The following is a 14,148-nucleotide window of genomic DNA, read 5'->3' as shown; positions in this document are numbered from 1 at the left end:
TGCTGGAGTGCCCAAAATTTCCCCGGATCATAGCAACGCCCCTGGAAATTGGTCTGTTAACTGCTATGCAACTTTCTATGTGGCTGCACAGCACAATGGAGTATATACTGTAGTTTCATATGCCATGATTTGATTAATGATAAATGATTTTGTCATTCCCATTAAAAAAAACAAAAAAAAATGTATTTCCTCTATTGATGCGTTTCATGTATCTGAGTATGTTTGTTGCGTCCACTTTTCCGTGTGTGTGTGTGTGTGTGTGTATAGCGTGTAGTGTGTGTGTATAAGTACCTGCAATACTACCTACCTATACTAGGCAAGTATACGACTGGGAAAAGTATACTTAGACCAACAATACTAGCAACTACACTGGGTGAAACTGTACCTGGCCTGACTACGTACCTAAAGAGAGGGACAAAATGTTCTGGCACGTTGCAATCATTCCAAATCAATGAGGTGTGTTTATGGGTGGGACGGGCCATCTGCACAAGTTTGTCTCAGGCAGCAAAAAAAGTGTAGAGCCGGCTTGGGCGTTAATTACATAGGTCTTCGGGACATGAAGGATACAGAATATTGTAGGGTGGGGGGCGCGCAGCAGTGGCTGGATAGAATACAGGTGACACTGGAGACAGAGGGCAAGGAATCAGACACATGCCTGCGTTGGAGTCATCATGTATTGGCCCCCATTTACGCTCTCTAATTGGTTTATAGGGCAAAAAACAATGTGAAAATTACATGCATTCTAAACCTTGGACATGTATGTTCCAGGTTGTCTTGTAGATGTTCTTTCTCCGCCTTGGTAACAACCATGTGTCCCCATGTGTCTGCTGTGTGTCCTCCTGTGTCCACTGTGAGTTGTCCTATGTTCACCAATGTGTCCTGCTGTATCCAGCCCCATGTCCTCCTGGATCGCCCGTGTCCAACAGTGTACCACGTCTCCCCATGTGTCCTCCTGTTCTTCCATATTTTCTCCTTTGTCCCCCTCGGGTTCCCATTGTATCCACCATTAGTTTTATACCCTACCACAAATACCCCCTTGTGATCACCTGTATTCCCCCTGTGTGGCACGCGTACCACCAGCTTACGTAAATCCATCTGACCACAAAGAAAGCATACATCACATATTTCAACAGAGGGGTTTTGGAAGGGAGTATAGGCAGGGGTGTAGGGGCCACAGTCGCAGCAGTCATCTGTGCGACTGGGCTTGTCCTCCCCACGTGCTGCTTGGGGGAGTGCAGCGGCACGCGCACCAGCCGCTGAGGAGTCAGCCCTAGGGGGCGCTGTTACTTTGAGATGGAACGCAACAAACAGAAAGTAGTAAGTTGATTCAGCGCTTGGATCGCGGCAAAGTGAGTAATTGATGACCTCTCAGCGGCTGTGTCCCCCCCCCTCCGCCTGGCTACCTATACTGAGGCACCTATTCCTGGCTACCTATACTGGGAGCACCTATTCCTGGGTTGCCTATACTGGAGCACCTATATCTGGCTACCAAAACTGGGGGCCTGTATTCCTGGCTACCTATACTGGGGCACCTTTTCTTGGCTACCTATACTGGGGCAGCTATTCCTGAGTTACCTATACTGGATCACCTATACCTGGCTACAAAAACTGGGGGCCCCTATTCCTGGCTCCCTATACTGGGGCAGCTATTCCTGGGTTACCTATACTGGAGCACCTATACCTGGCTACCAAAACGGGGGGGGCCCCAATTCCTGGCTACCTATACTGCGGGCACCTCTTCCTGGCTACCTATACTGGAGGTGCCTATACCTGGCTATTTAATGTAGGGTGGGTGCCCCGGGTCCAAATTCCGCATTGGGGCCCTGAGATCCGTAGCTATGTCATTGAGTATAGGCAGGCGTGGGAGCTGACAGACACAAGCAGGGAATGCCTGACTTGTTGCACTGGCAAATAGGGAATTCCCTGGGTTTGCCATATAATACACATTTAACCCCCTTTTTTTGAGGGGGGGAGGGGGTAGATGTTTTATACAGGTTATATAGGTCCAGTATAAAGCATTTACATTGTGTCTGGTCTCCAAAAAAATGCTATATTCAGTGTTTTTTTTTACCAACAAACTGTCTAATGCAGGGGTCTTAAACTCAATTTACCTGGGGGGCTGCAGGAGGCAAAGTCAGGATGAGGCTGGGCCGCATAAGGAATTTCTCAATCGCGGCGCATCGCCGCCTCTGCCCGCCCCTCTCACTCTTCCTTCACAGAGAGGGGCAGGGAGAGGCGGCAATCCATGCGGCGATTTGACGTCAGGAGGGGCAGAGCTAAAAGCTCTGCCCTTTCCAGGAAATGCCGGCGGATTGCCCCCCGGGCGATTTGGGCGCTCTGCAGCCCTCGTTTAGCGGGGATGTGGCGGATTACTTGGGAGCACTGAAGCGAACTATAAGGAAGCTTTTGCCAGTGAGGGCCACAAAATATTGTATCGAGGGCCGCAAATGGCCCGCGGGCCGCGAGTTTGAGACCCCTGGTCTAATGAGTGAAGGGTAAATGCTTACCGTGTAGTTGTCCATTTCCGCTACTCTGGTTTGTCCATGTGTCCCTTCTTACAAAAGTTATTCATTACAAAGATGACAGCACACGCCAACATTTTTTTTAACAGTTTTAATAGGCTCAAAGTCACCCCAAAAAAACCAATATTAAAATAAAGCAATATATAAACATAATGTAACAGTTATAGGCACACAAAAAAAATTGCTGCATGCCAGCACAGAGGGCGTTGTGTTGCCATGTCAATTTTTAAAGATTTTTTTTTTGCCTTTGCTGCCACTGCTGTCAGCTTTTTGTCTGCGGCTTGCACTGAAGCTCTCACCTGGGCCAGCATGTCATGCACTGGCGGACAGCCTCCACTTGGGTGATTAGCTCACTGGCCCTTCTGGATAGGTCTGTTGAAAATACAAACAAACACAAAAAAACTTCATAAACAACTCTTTGCAAACCCAACTGGTAAACTAAATCTGCGTACTAACATCTAACTTTCTACACGGGAATATATCATTCCTCCTGATGAAAAGGTGAACTGATATGTGCCTCTTCAGTAAGTGTTAAAGTGGATCCAAGGTGAACTTTTACACATTGCATAATTGTGTTCCTTTCCTATTGTTTATAGGGCATTCCTCAAGCCAAATACTTATTAGTTTTTGTTTTAATACTCTAATTCCCTATAAACTAAAAAAGCCACGTCCACAGGTTTTCAGAGAGCCTTGGCAGAAGCAAGGGCTCATGGGAGCTCAGTCTGGGCAGGAGGAGGGGGAGGTGTTACTAGCCATTGAGTTCAGAGGCGGAGGGGAGGAGGAAGGAGGAGAGGGGATTAAGGCCCATACACACGTCGGATTTTTGCGAACGACCCGTCGTTTGAACGTTCCGTCGTTCGCACGTCAAATCCGGCGTGTGTACAGACTATCGTTCGGGTGATAAGACTAACCAGTCTTATCACCCGAACGATAGTCTGTACACACGCCGGATTTGACGTGCTAACAACGGAACGTTCAAACGACGGGTCGTTCGCAAAAATCCGACGTGTGTATGGGCCTTTAGGCTGATGGCTCAAGATACAGATAAGCCTGCCTCTGTGTTATGTTTACAAACAACATGGCTGCTGTCATTGTATCACAGGAATAAATAATCATATTCTATTAAAGCTGTTTTCAGCTAGATTTGCTGTGTAAACCATTTAAAATTTAGATAAAAGATATATAGACAAGTTACTTGTTATATTTGGTTTTTCATCTCGGATCCGCTTTAAATAACATCCCCCTCCTCCACCCCCACTCCTTCTACTTTCACACTAGTTCCTCTCTGTTATTCTGTTATTCTGCATCAGGCTAAAGCCCAAAATTTCCAAAACACAGCTGCGCACAAATGTCCTATAGTATAAGCACTTCCTCTTAACTGGATTGCAAGTTTAGCAGATAAAGGTAGCCATACACTGGTCGATTTGCCATCAGATTCGACCAACAGATAGATCCCTCTCTGATCGAATCTGATCAGAGAGGGATCGTATGGCTGCCTTTACTGCAAACAGATTGTGAATCGATTTCTGCATGAAACCGTTCACAATCTGTGGTGGTGGCGGTGGTGCTGCCGCCCTTCACCCCCCCCCCCCCCGCATACATTACCTGCTCCGGCCGGTGCAACTCCCCAGGTCTCCGCTGTCTTCTTCTCCGCTCTGGTCTAGTCTCCGGGTGTGGCATGCTTCACTTCTTCCTGTCTGGGGGAAGTTTAAACAGTAGAGCGCCCTCTACTGTTTAAACTTCCTGCCGGGACAGGAAGAAGTGAAGCATGCTGCACCCGGAGACCAGACCAGAGCGGAGAAGACAGCGGAGACCTGGGGAGTCGCGCCGGCGGAGCAGGTAATGTATTGCAGCTGTATTGCGTTGGTAGTTTCCCGCACGGAGCGACCGACGGAGTCGATCTATTTCGGGACGAAATAGATCGAAATTTAGCGTGTAGCATGAACGATGTGACAGCAGATTTGATCCCAGTGATCGAATCTGCTGTCGATCGGCGGGGAATCGGCCTAGTGTATGGCCAGCTTTAGACAGTCCAAACATGAATTCTCTCAGATGGAGGTTTGCTAAAATCCACTTCAGTGAGACACCACCACCACACCCCAAGCAATGGGCAGTCACAGTTACTTATTGACCCTCTGCTAGATGGGCCCACAGCACCTGGGGGTCATCTGGCCACCCCCTGCCTTCCAGAAAGAAGTCTGCTCCACTGTTTCCACCTCTACTTTAGGACATCACACCTCAAAAAAACATATTCGGGCCACCATAGCGTAAAATTATAAAAACACTTTAATATTAAAAGACTTGCACACTTACAAACATGGCCGTGATTGATAGCATAGAGTTTATTTGGGCTCTACCCAACATGTTGGCCGTTGGGTTGGCTTAGCTGCACTGAGAAAACCGCCTCCCCGTCCGCGTCCCTTGTAATAGCCGCGTGTGCTGGACTAGTTTAGTCGCATATAGCGACTCCTCAGGACATTTGTGCATAGCTGTTTTGGAAATATTGTGGACTTTTTATAGTTTGAGTGGCGCACCCTTTGAATATCAGCGCAGTATTTGTATTATATATAACGCCCAAAATTGCCAGGAAGTGGAATATTTGGCCTCTCTAGTTGCCATTAAATAACACTCCCCCCCCCCCCCCCCCCCCACACACACACCTCTCCTATGCTTTCCACTCTCACACTAGTTCCGCTCTGTTCTTTTGGCACTGGCTAAAGCTTAAAAATGCCAGGCAGTGGGGAATTTGTGCCTTTTGCCTTGGCCTGCATAACAATCCATCCATCCGAACACGGGACCCAGCTTCTGTGTGATGCTTCGTTGTAAACACTTACCGGCAAATTCCTGCTGTTGAGGTTGCCCAAATGGCAGTTCAGGCTGTGGTGGTGGCTAATCTACATGTCGTGAATCTACATGAAAACAGAAATTTGTCTTACGTAGACCTATGGGACAGTCTTGAGGCCCTTTACATCCCTGTCCATGCTGGATGGAAAAGTCTCTGTTTCGCAGTGGCGAACCTACCTTCAGGCGTCAATAGCGACCCGTACCAGGTACCAGCCCTCCAGGTGGCACCAGGCCTCCTGCTGTCTCCCCACCGTGCTCCATCTCTGTGGCTCACTTCTGCCGTAAGACACGTGGCCCCGCCCATCCAGCACAGAACCTCTCCGATATCACTCAGGTGGCTTACCTACGGTCTAAGCATCTATGTGTCCCCTCGGCATGGTAACTTCCGGGCTGTTTGAGATCGGTGAGGTTTTTGCACTGTATTATTATCACAGAGGAGAGAGTAAGTTCTGAGTTCAGGTCTGCTTTAACTGCTGGGAGAGGTCAGTCAGGACACTGACATGGAACTGAACTGAGAGGTGTTGCTTCCTCAGTGGGGAAATCATTTAGTAGTTCCCCATATAAGGACAGAACATATTGAGCTCTGTACTGGCTGCAACTGTCCTGCTTTTACATTTTATTTGAACCATTGCAGAGGGCTGCCTGTAAGTGGATTATCACAGCTCAGGATATTGCAGAAACTCCAGTCAGCCTACAACTGATATAAAACCAATAAAACAAAAACAGAAGTTGTGTGAATTTGTCTTCAGTGGCAGACTTGTATTACTACACAAGGGAATGGAAGAAAAAATATTGTTGATAAAATATAATAACGTATTATCATTATAAAGGTGGCCATACATCTAGCAATATTGGCAGCCAATCGACCAAAAGACAGACCTCTCTCTGATCGGAGAGAGAGATCTGTTGGCCGCCATAAACTGCAGGCCGGTTCCCAATCGTTTTCAGCAGGAAATCTTGTGAGAATTGGCCTTGTGACGACGTCTCGCCACCCTCGGCCGCTTAATGTTTTATATCCCCTCCTTGCCCTCCCTGCAGTTATATTTTACCTGCCGATGTCTGCGTGTATGCTTGTACTTCCGCATGTGCGCCCCCTAGTGCATGCCCCCCAACCGTCCCGTTTTCGTCGGGCTGTCCCGGGTTGGGGGGTCCCTCCCGCTATCCCGCTGCCACCCCTCCCCCGAAGTCCCGGGCTAGTCAGCCTCAGAGGTGACTGAAAAAAAACCGATGCCCCAGCCGCGCAATGCGGGGAGTGGGGCTGCATCATTCCTCCCTCCCTCCTGCTCTTTGAAGCTGCCTGCTGTGTGGGCCCCCCTGGGATGCACAGTTTCCGCAGCGGTAGTCACATACCTGTCCATGCGCTTGTACGGGAGCCGGCTTCATTCTACTTCCTGTTTCCTATGACGTCATAGGAAACAGGAACTAGAAGAGAAGAGCCGGTGTTCCGGCTCCCGTACAAGCGCATGGACAGGTATGTGACCACCGCTGCGGAAACTGTGCATCCCAGGGGGGCCCACACAGCAGGCAGCTTCAGAGAGCAGGAGGGAGGGAGGAATGATGCAGCCCCACTCCCCGCATTGCGCGGCTGGAGCATCGATTTTTTTTTTTGTTTGCCTCTTCTCTGCCCAGGCACCCTCCTAGCCACCATACCCACGTGCTCCCCCACACCCACAGGCACCCACATGCTCCCCCACACCCACATGTTCCCCCACACCCATGGGCACCCACATGCTCCCCCACAGGCACCCACATGCTCCCCCACACCCACGGGCACCCACATGCTCCCCCACACCCCTTTCAGGAGTCATATTAATAATATGAATTTAAATAAAAATATTGAAATTTTTTTAAAAAAAACATTGGTGGGCGTGTCTAGGGGGTATTGGGGACGTGGTTAGGGGTGTGGCCTAAATGTCCCGTTTTCTGTGCTTACAATGTTGGGAGGTATGCTAGTGGTCTCTGGCATTATAACACGTGGGACATGCGTGAGACGTCACACACGCGTTCCACGTGCTGTATGCTGTTAGTCACATGGGACCCGAATGCGAAAATCACTCGACGGACAGGTAAAGTATACAGTAACTGCTTTTGTCAGAACTGAAACATATCAGTTGCTGTCAGTTTTATATATCAGTTGCAGTCAGTTATAAATGAAAGGACAACTGATGTGCAAGGTAATTTTCATGTTTCCCTATGGCTCAAGTAGGCGATATTACAGTTTAACAGTGTGCTGACCAGGAAGCTGCTATGATATAATGGCCATTTTCAAAATGGAGCACAAAGAATTCAATTTATCTGAGAGGCGCTTGGCTGAATTACAGACATTTTTATATGCTCCGTCCTTATTGCCTGAAGAAGCGGGGTCAATCCTGTGAAACGCGTTGTATGACCTTGTAGCGTGTATAAATAAACTCCTTTATGGATATTACATCAATATTATCTTGTGTCTACTTGGAGGAGGTAAGTCCACCACTGCCCCCCCTATTTTCAAACTTTTTAGATACTTTCATTCTTTTGGCGCCTCTGTATTCCTATAACATTGTACAAGCCCACCCTTGGTGAAGGGGTGTTTTTTCCCCATTTTCTCCTATCTACAGAGAGCGACTTCTTAACCCTGAGTGGGGTCAGGTCCAGGGCCGGCTCTAGCGTGGGGAAATAATTACTCTGCCCCCTCAAACAGGGGTGGCAGGGGAGAGAGAAGAGGCGGAGAAGGGGGAAGTTTCCCCACCCTTCCCTCACCTTGGGGCTCCCCCTCTCTCTTGCTTTCCCCTCTAGATATCACGGCTGGCTGCAGCGGTAGAACACTTCCTCACTTCCCAGCGCGGGAGAGCGAGAGATCTGTGCGCCGCTACTCTGGTCTATACTAGACCATAGTGGCAGCGGCGCACAGATCTCTCGCTCTCCAGCACTGGGAAGTGAGGAAGTGTTCTACCGCTGCTGCCAGCGAGAGAAAGTGAGAGAGAGGGGGAACCCCAAGGTGAGGGAAGGGGGGGGAGGGGAGACGGCCCTCCTTCCACATCGCTGTGCTCATCGCTTCCTCTTCTCATACTCCGCTGCCACCTCACCTGGGGTTGGGGACATCTATACACCTGGCTATACAGGGGACATCACATGGTAAGTCCTGACCACATCTACTGGGGACACCTATAGACCTGGCGACTTATATACACCTGGCTACATATGCTGGGGACATATACACCTGGCTACATATGCTGGGCACATATACACCTGGCTACATATGCTGGGCACATATACACCTGGCTACATATGCTGGGCACATATACACCTGGCTACATATGCTGGGCACATATACACCTGGCTACATATGCTGGGCACATATGCACCTGGCTACATATACTGGGGACATATGCACCTGGCTACATATACTGGGGACATATGCACCTGGCTACATATACTGGGGACATATGCACCTGGCTACATATACTGGGGACATATGCACCTGGCTACATATACTGGGGACACCTAAACACCTGGCTACATATGCTGGGGACATATACACCTGGCTACATATACACCTGGCTACATATGCTGGGGGCTGGGGACATATACACCTGGCTACATATGCTGGGGACATATACACCTGGCTATATATGCTGGGGACATATACGCCTGGCTACATATACTGGGGACCTATACACCTGGCTACACAATAGGGGTATGATAGCTGAATGAGTTGTGCGCCCCCTCCTACACTGTGCCCTGAGGCTGGAGCCTCTCTCGCCTCTACCTTTTCCTGGCCCTGCTGCTACCTATATACACCTGGCTACATATGCTGGGGACATATACACCTGGCTATATATGCTGGGGACATATACGCCTGGCTACATATACTGGGGACCTATACACCTGGCTACATATGCTGGGCACGTATACATCTGTCTACATATACTGGGCACATATACACCTGGCTACATATACTGGGGACATATACACCTGTCTGTCCTTATGTGCATTTAGTGGTGAAAGGCTGTCTGTCATTACATGCATTTACTGGTGAAAGGCTGTCTCTTATGTGCATTTAGTGGTGAAACGCTGTCTCTCATTACATGCATTTACTGGTGAAAGGATGTCTCATTACATGCATTTAGTGGTGAAACGCTGTCTCTTTGTTAAGCTTGGAGGTGTAATCTCCACAGTCAGCATACAACACATAAGCGGACGTGAAGGAGGTACACACACCAGCACAAGGGATCAGGATATCCCCAGTTTAGTGGAGGAGAGGACTGACTCCAATAGGAGATTGTGGCGCACAGAGCCGGTGCAGATCCGAACAGCCACAAACAACACTTTCGTAATAACGTCTCAGCGCAAAGTAGCGCTGAGCGCATAAACCAGGACTGAGGAGATCAGAATAAGTAGACAGAATGAACGCTTGCTAGCTAGCGGCTACTTAGCGACAGCAAGCGTCCAAAACCAGACAGACTGGAATGAGGCAGCCAATGCGTTGCGGCGATGGCGTGCCTCACAAAGACAGGACAGAATAGTCAGAAAATAGCAGGATCGAGACAGATGAACGTAACACAGATAAATACAATAAGTATGTTTTCCTAGCGTATTACAATTACAGCTATCAATGAAACTCTTTGTAAGGTCTGACTAACATATGTATATATCGGCAATGAACCGATATATGACATAAGCAGGAACGCTGACTAAGACTGGAGTAATACAGGGAACAGGACTCAGAAGGATTCGCTATCTCTTCGCAGAGATGAACGCAATCCACAAACAGAACCAGGAACAGGATAACTAGCTCAGCACGGGTGTTCACGGTACGCGCAAACTACCAAAACGTGCTGGAAAACTGACTAACTGAACACAGGAAATAAACAGTTCGTGTACGTATATATCAGCGACACTGATATATTAACGTAACACGAATACAAGGAAAATAACAAAATGCGCAAGTATGCGTATATATTGGCGATGAACCAATATATGACACAAGACAAGCAAGTAGCAACTTCTAGAACAAGAGCAGAACTAGGAGGACTCGCTGACCCCTTCGCAGGAGTCAGCGCAGTCCACACGGACCAGGAACGAGGTGGGGCACGAGCAGAGTAACAGATACAATCTGAGACTATGATAGCCCATGAGGCATTGCAGGAAGCAGTTCTTTATACTGAGGTCATCCAATGGGAGCAGACCTGCAGATTCCCACACAAGTGAATGGTAATTAATCACAGGCTGATAGCAGGAAAAGGCAGACAATGATATGCAGCCTGCAGGAAAGGGACCGCCCCTCCACTGCAGCAGACAATGTTTGTTTACACAAAAGCATATTAAACTGTCATAAACTTCAGAGCGACTGCAGATGGAATCAGCAACTAGTTTAAGTGCAAACCAAACTATGCAAGCAAATGCATGTAATGACATTAGAACTGCTTGGTTTGCAATACCACTGCAGTCAGCAGTAAACGCTACAGAAGCGATCATAACAGTACCCCCTCCCTTAAACGCGGCCTCTGGACGCCTATGAAAACTGACATATTTCTCCTGAACCACCCAAACCAAAAAATCAGAAGTGGGAAATCCAGCAAACTGATCTGACTGAAAATTCATGAAGGTCGGATCCGTCCGACAAAACCAAATTCCCGAATCAGTCTCACCAAAACTAGACCAATTGGAACCAGAACCTACCGAACCATGCCCGTCAGCACTACAAGCCTCAGTGTGACACCCATCAGAACCACGACTTCCAGAAAACAACCCCAAGAAACTCTCTGCGCGATACCCACCGCCTTCCAAGGACTGTCCAAAAACGCCAAAGCCTTTGCAATGCCCACCGGAACTGTCCTTACCAACACAAAACCCACTGTTGAACCAATCCAAGGTACCAGGACAAGTTTCCTCAGAGATCTCCCAGAACACTTGGAAGCTCCAAAGAGATCCCCACAGGTCAGAACGCCCCTTAGGCTCACATGGAGAACCATCAAGAACCCCTATGGAACCCAGGGCAACTCTAGAGTCAGGGTCACAAGGACAAACATCAAGATCAGGGTTTTTAGGGACCAGAACCATCTCCGGGCATGCAGGCCAACCGGCAACATCAGAACATGTCTCCACTAGGGAAGCGTGTGAGCACGCCAACACAGACACACTTGGGCACTCTGGCATACGAAGCACATCTGGGCACACCGGCACAAGAGAGACTTCTGGGCATGTCAAGGAACTGCAAACCTCAAAGTCAGTCAAGGTAGGACCGAAACCAGGACTGGGCAAAAAAAAATCATCATGACTAGACTTCACAGTTACTGGATTCTCACTAAAAAATGCAGGATCAGACTTAGATGTCTCTGATTCCAGCAAAGTTATTAACAAATCATGTTCAGGGGCATTTACAAGACAGGACAAATATTCTGATGTATGCACCGAACTAGACAGGGTTCCCATAACTTCTTCTGGACTAGACAGAGACTCATCAAATACACTGGATTGGAGCTCATGAAGGGCTGCAAAACAAGTCAGTAGTGCAGCAATCCCCACTGAACTAGGCAAAACTGAGTAACTCACTGGACAGGAAGGGGACTCAGGAACTTCTGCCACACCGGCCAGAGAACCAGAATTTTCCAGGATACAGGGCTGGGTTTCAGAAACACTCATTAACCCGGACTGAAATTCTGAGATTTCTATTATTATTTTTTCCAGCGAGTCAGAATTATCCATGTTACAGGGCAAGACTTTTGAAACATTCAGAGGACAGGGCTGGAGTTCCTCGGCTGTTACAACACTGGAGAGGGACTCAACAACATTGGTTAAATCAGACTGTGTACAGGGCAAGGTATCTAACACACTTGCTGACGAGGACAATATTTCAATGGCTTCTGCTTCGCTGGGCAGAAATTCATCAAGTTTTATTAGAGCAGACTGTAATTCCAAAACGGCTGCTAGACAAGTGAATATTACAGCAACACCAACTGAGGTAAGCAGTGCCTCAGACTGTTCTGCTAGAGGGTTTGAAATATCCAAAGTACTGGATGAAGCATAAGACTCTGTGACCACAGCTTCACTGGACAGGATCACCGAACAGTCCACACTGCAGGGCAAAACCATGGAAGCACCTGCTGGACAGCATAATGATTCTGTGACCTGAGTTTCATTGGAGAGATCTACTGCACAATTCATGGTACAGGGCAAGTTCACTGGAACATTTTCTGAACACGGTAATAATTCTGCGATTTCGGACTCACATAGCAGACGCTCTGAGTTATTCATGAAACTAGAGTGAGGTGTAGAAACAGGAAGATCAAAACACAATGTTTGCGCATCTAAATCACCATTCAATTGTGAAATTGGAAAATTCAGATGCTGGGGTTCTGAGATTTCTGGACAGGATTGCTGGGACTCAGAAACTGATGTAGTGCATCTATTGGCATCTGCTGGATCAGACAGGAGTTGAACTTTATTAACACAGGTAATTTCTGCAGAAGTGTTTGCAGAGACAGGTAAGATTTTTCTGGTGTCTGTTTCACTGAACAAAGATTCATGAGTACTGGCTAGGCTGGACTCAGAAGTCAGCAGGACCTCTGGGTCCTCTGCTGAGAAATTTGTGCAGGGCAAGATTAAGGAAGTATTAGTAATTTCTGTCTTACTGGGAAGTAACACTGAGTTATCCATGGTACAGGGTGGAATTACAGGAACTTCGATTTCACACAAAAGGAGCTCTGAATCACTCGCTGAATCAGCCAAAGGTGCTGAAGCAGGCGAGTCCTCAGGAACTGAGGAAGTGGAACAATCTCCACTTGACAGTGTGTCTTCCCTGGTATCAACTGATTGAATCGCATAAAAATCGTCCAGAATCATTCTCCACACATCGATCAATGGAGCCACAAAGTCATACCCACACACACCAGTTTTTATTAGGTTATAGGCAGACTTAATGCATGCATTCAATACTAATTCACTTTTTGCACTGTAAAACTGACAAAATGAACTTGCATCTTTCTTCCATTCATAGACCAGGGCTTCCATCTCTCCTTTCTCAAATGGAGGATCCCATGCATATTTAACAGCTGAGCATTCCGGCTGATCATAGTTTGCAAATGTGTTAGTGGCAGAAACAATTGGGTTATTTAGCAGGTGATTGGCCGATTTCTTATTCCTAAGGATCTCCAGTACCTGTAGCAAGTGTTGAACTGTAGTGTATGCAAATTTCCCTTGCTGCACGAATAAATTGATCTGTTCAATACTCTGTAATATATCTTCATAATCATATTCAGATAATTCATTTAAACAAGAACCTTTATTTTCCCTGGCTAGCAATGAAAGTTCATTAGTAGTTTCATAGGTCCATTTGACTCCCCTGAATGGTGACTGAATTTCATTATCTGCTAATGGTGGAGTCTCGTTACAGATCTGATGCGCAGTCGCTAAGGGCAACGACTCCGCTGATTGTAACGCTTTTCTTTTGGAGCGTTTACGTTTGGCTTTAGACCCTGCTGCCTTAGCAGAAGAAAAGTTATCAGAACAATTATCTGCTTGCTGATTATTTTTGTAGGCAGTAGAAGGAGCAGCTGATTGACAAGCTGCCAGGAGCTTATCAAAAGGGCTAGGCAAATCGGTTTTGCGCAGCCAGTTATGGATCACAAACGCTAGAAATTCCAGTGGTCTTTCTTTTAAATTGGTATGATCCAAGACATCGTAGGCCCACTGAAACAATCTTCCCTTAAATAAAACAAACTAGCTGGGGGGCCCACGTTGAAACAGGAGTAGCCTGGAGCTCAGGATTGGCCAGGAACCTGGCACATTCAGAAAAAAACTC

At 47.6% G+C, this 14,148-nt stretch overlaps 1 long non-coding RNA gene across 2 annotated transcripts in view; it reads right to left on the bottom strand.

Annotated features, from left to right (window-relative positions):
• Positions 1–2,626: 2,626 nt before the first annotated feature.
• The window catches only part of LOC137543664 (uncharacterized), a 41,449-nt gene continuing 29,927 nt past the window's right edge, over positions 2,627–14,148 (bottom strand). For both annotated transcript variants that reach the window (XR_011025560.1, XR_011025561.1), the window contains exon 3: positions 2,627–2,894. This is a non-coding gene — a long non-coding RNA (uncharacterized lncRNA). The remainder of the gene's footprint in view (positions 2,895–14,148) is intronic.

This window comes from Hyperolius riggenbachi, unplaced genomic scaffold (genome assembly GCF_040937935.1).
Source record: "Hyperolius riggenbachi isolate aHypRig1 unplaced genomic scaffold, aHypRig1.pri scaffold_150, whole genome shotgun sequence".
Classification (NCBI taxonomy): domain Eukaryota; kingdom Metazoa; phylum Chordata; class Amphibia; order Anura; family Hyperoliidae; genus Hyperolius; species Hyperolius riggenbachi.
This window is presented reverse-complemented; position numbering and strand designations above follow the sequence as displayed.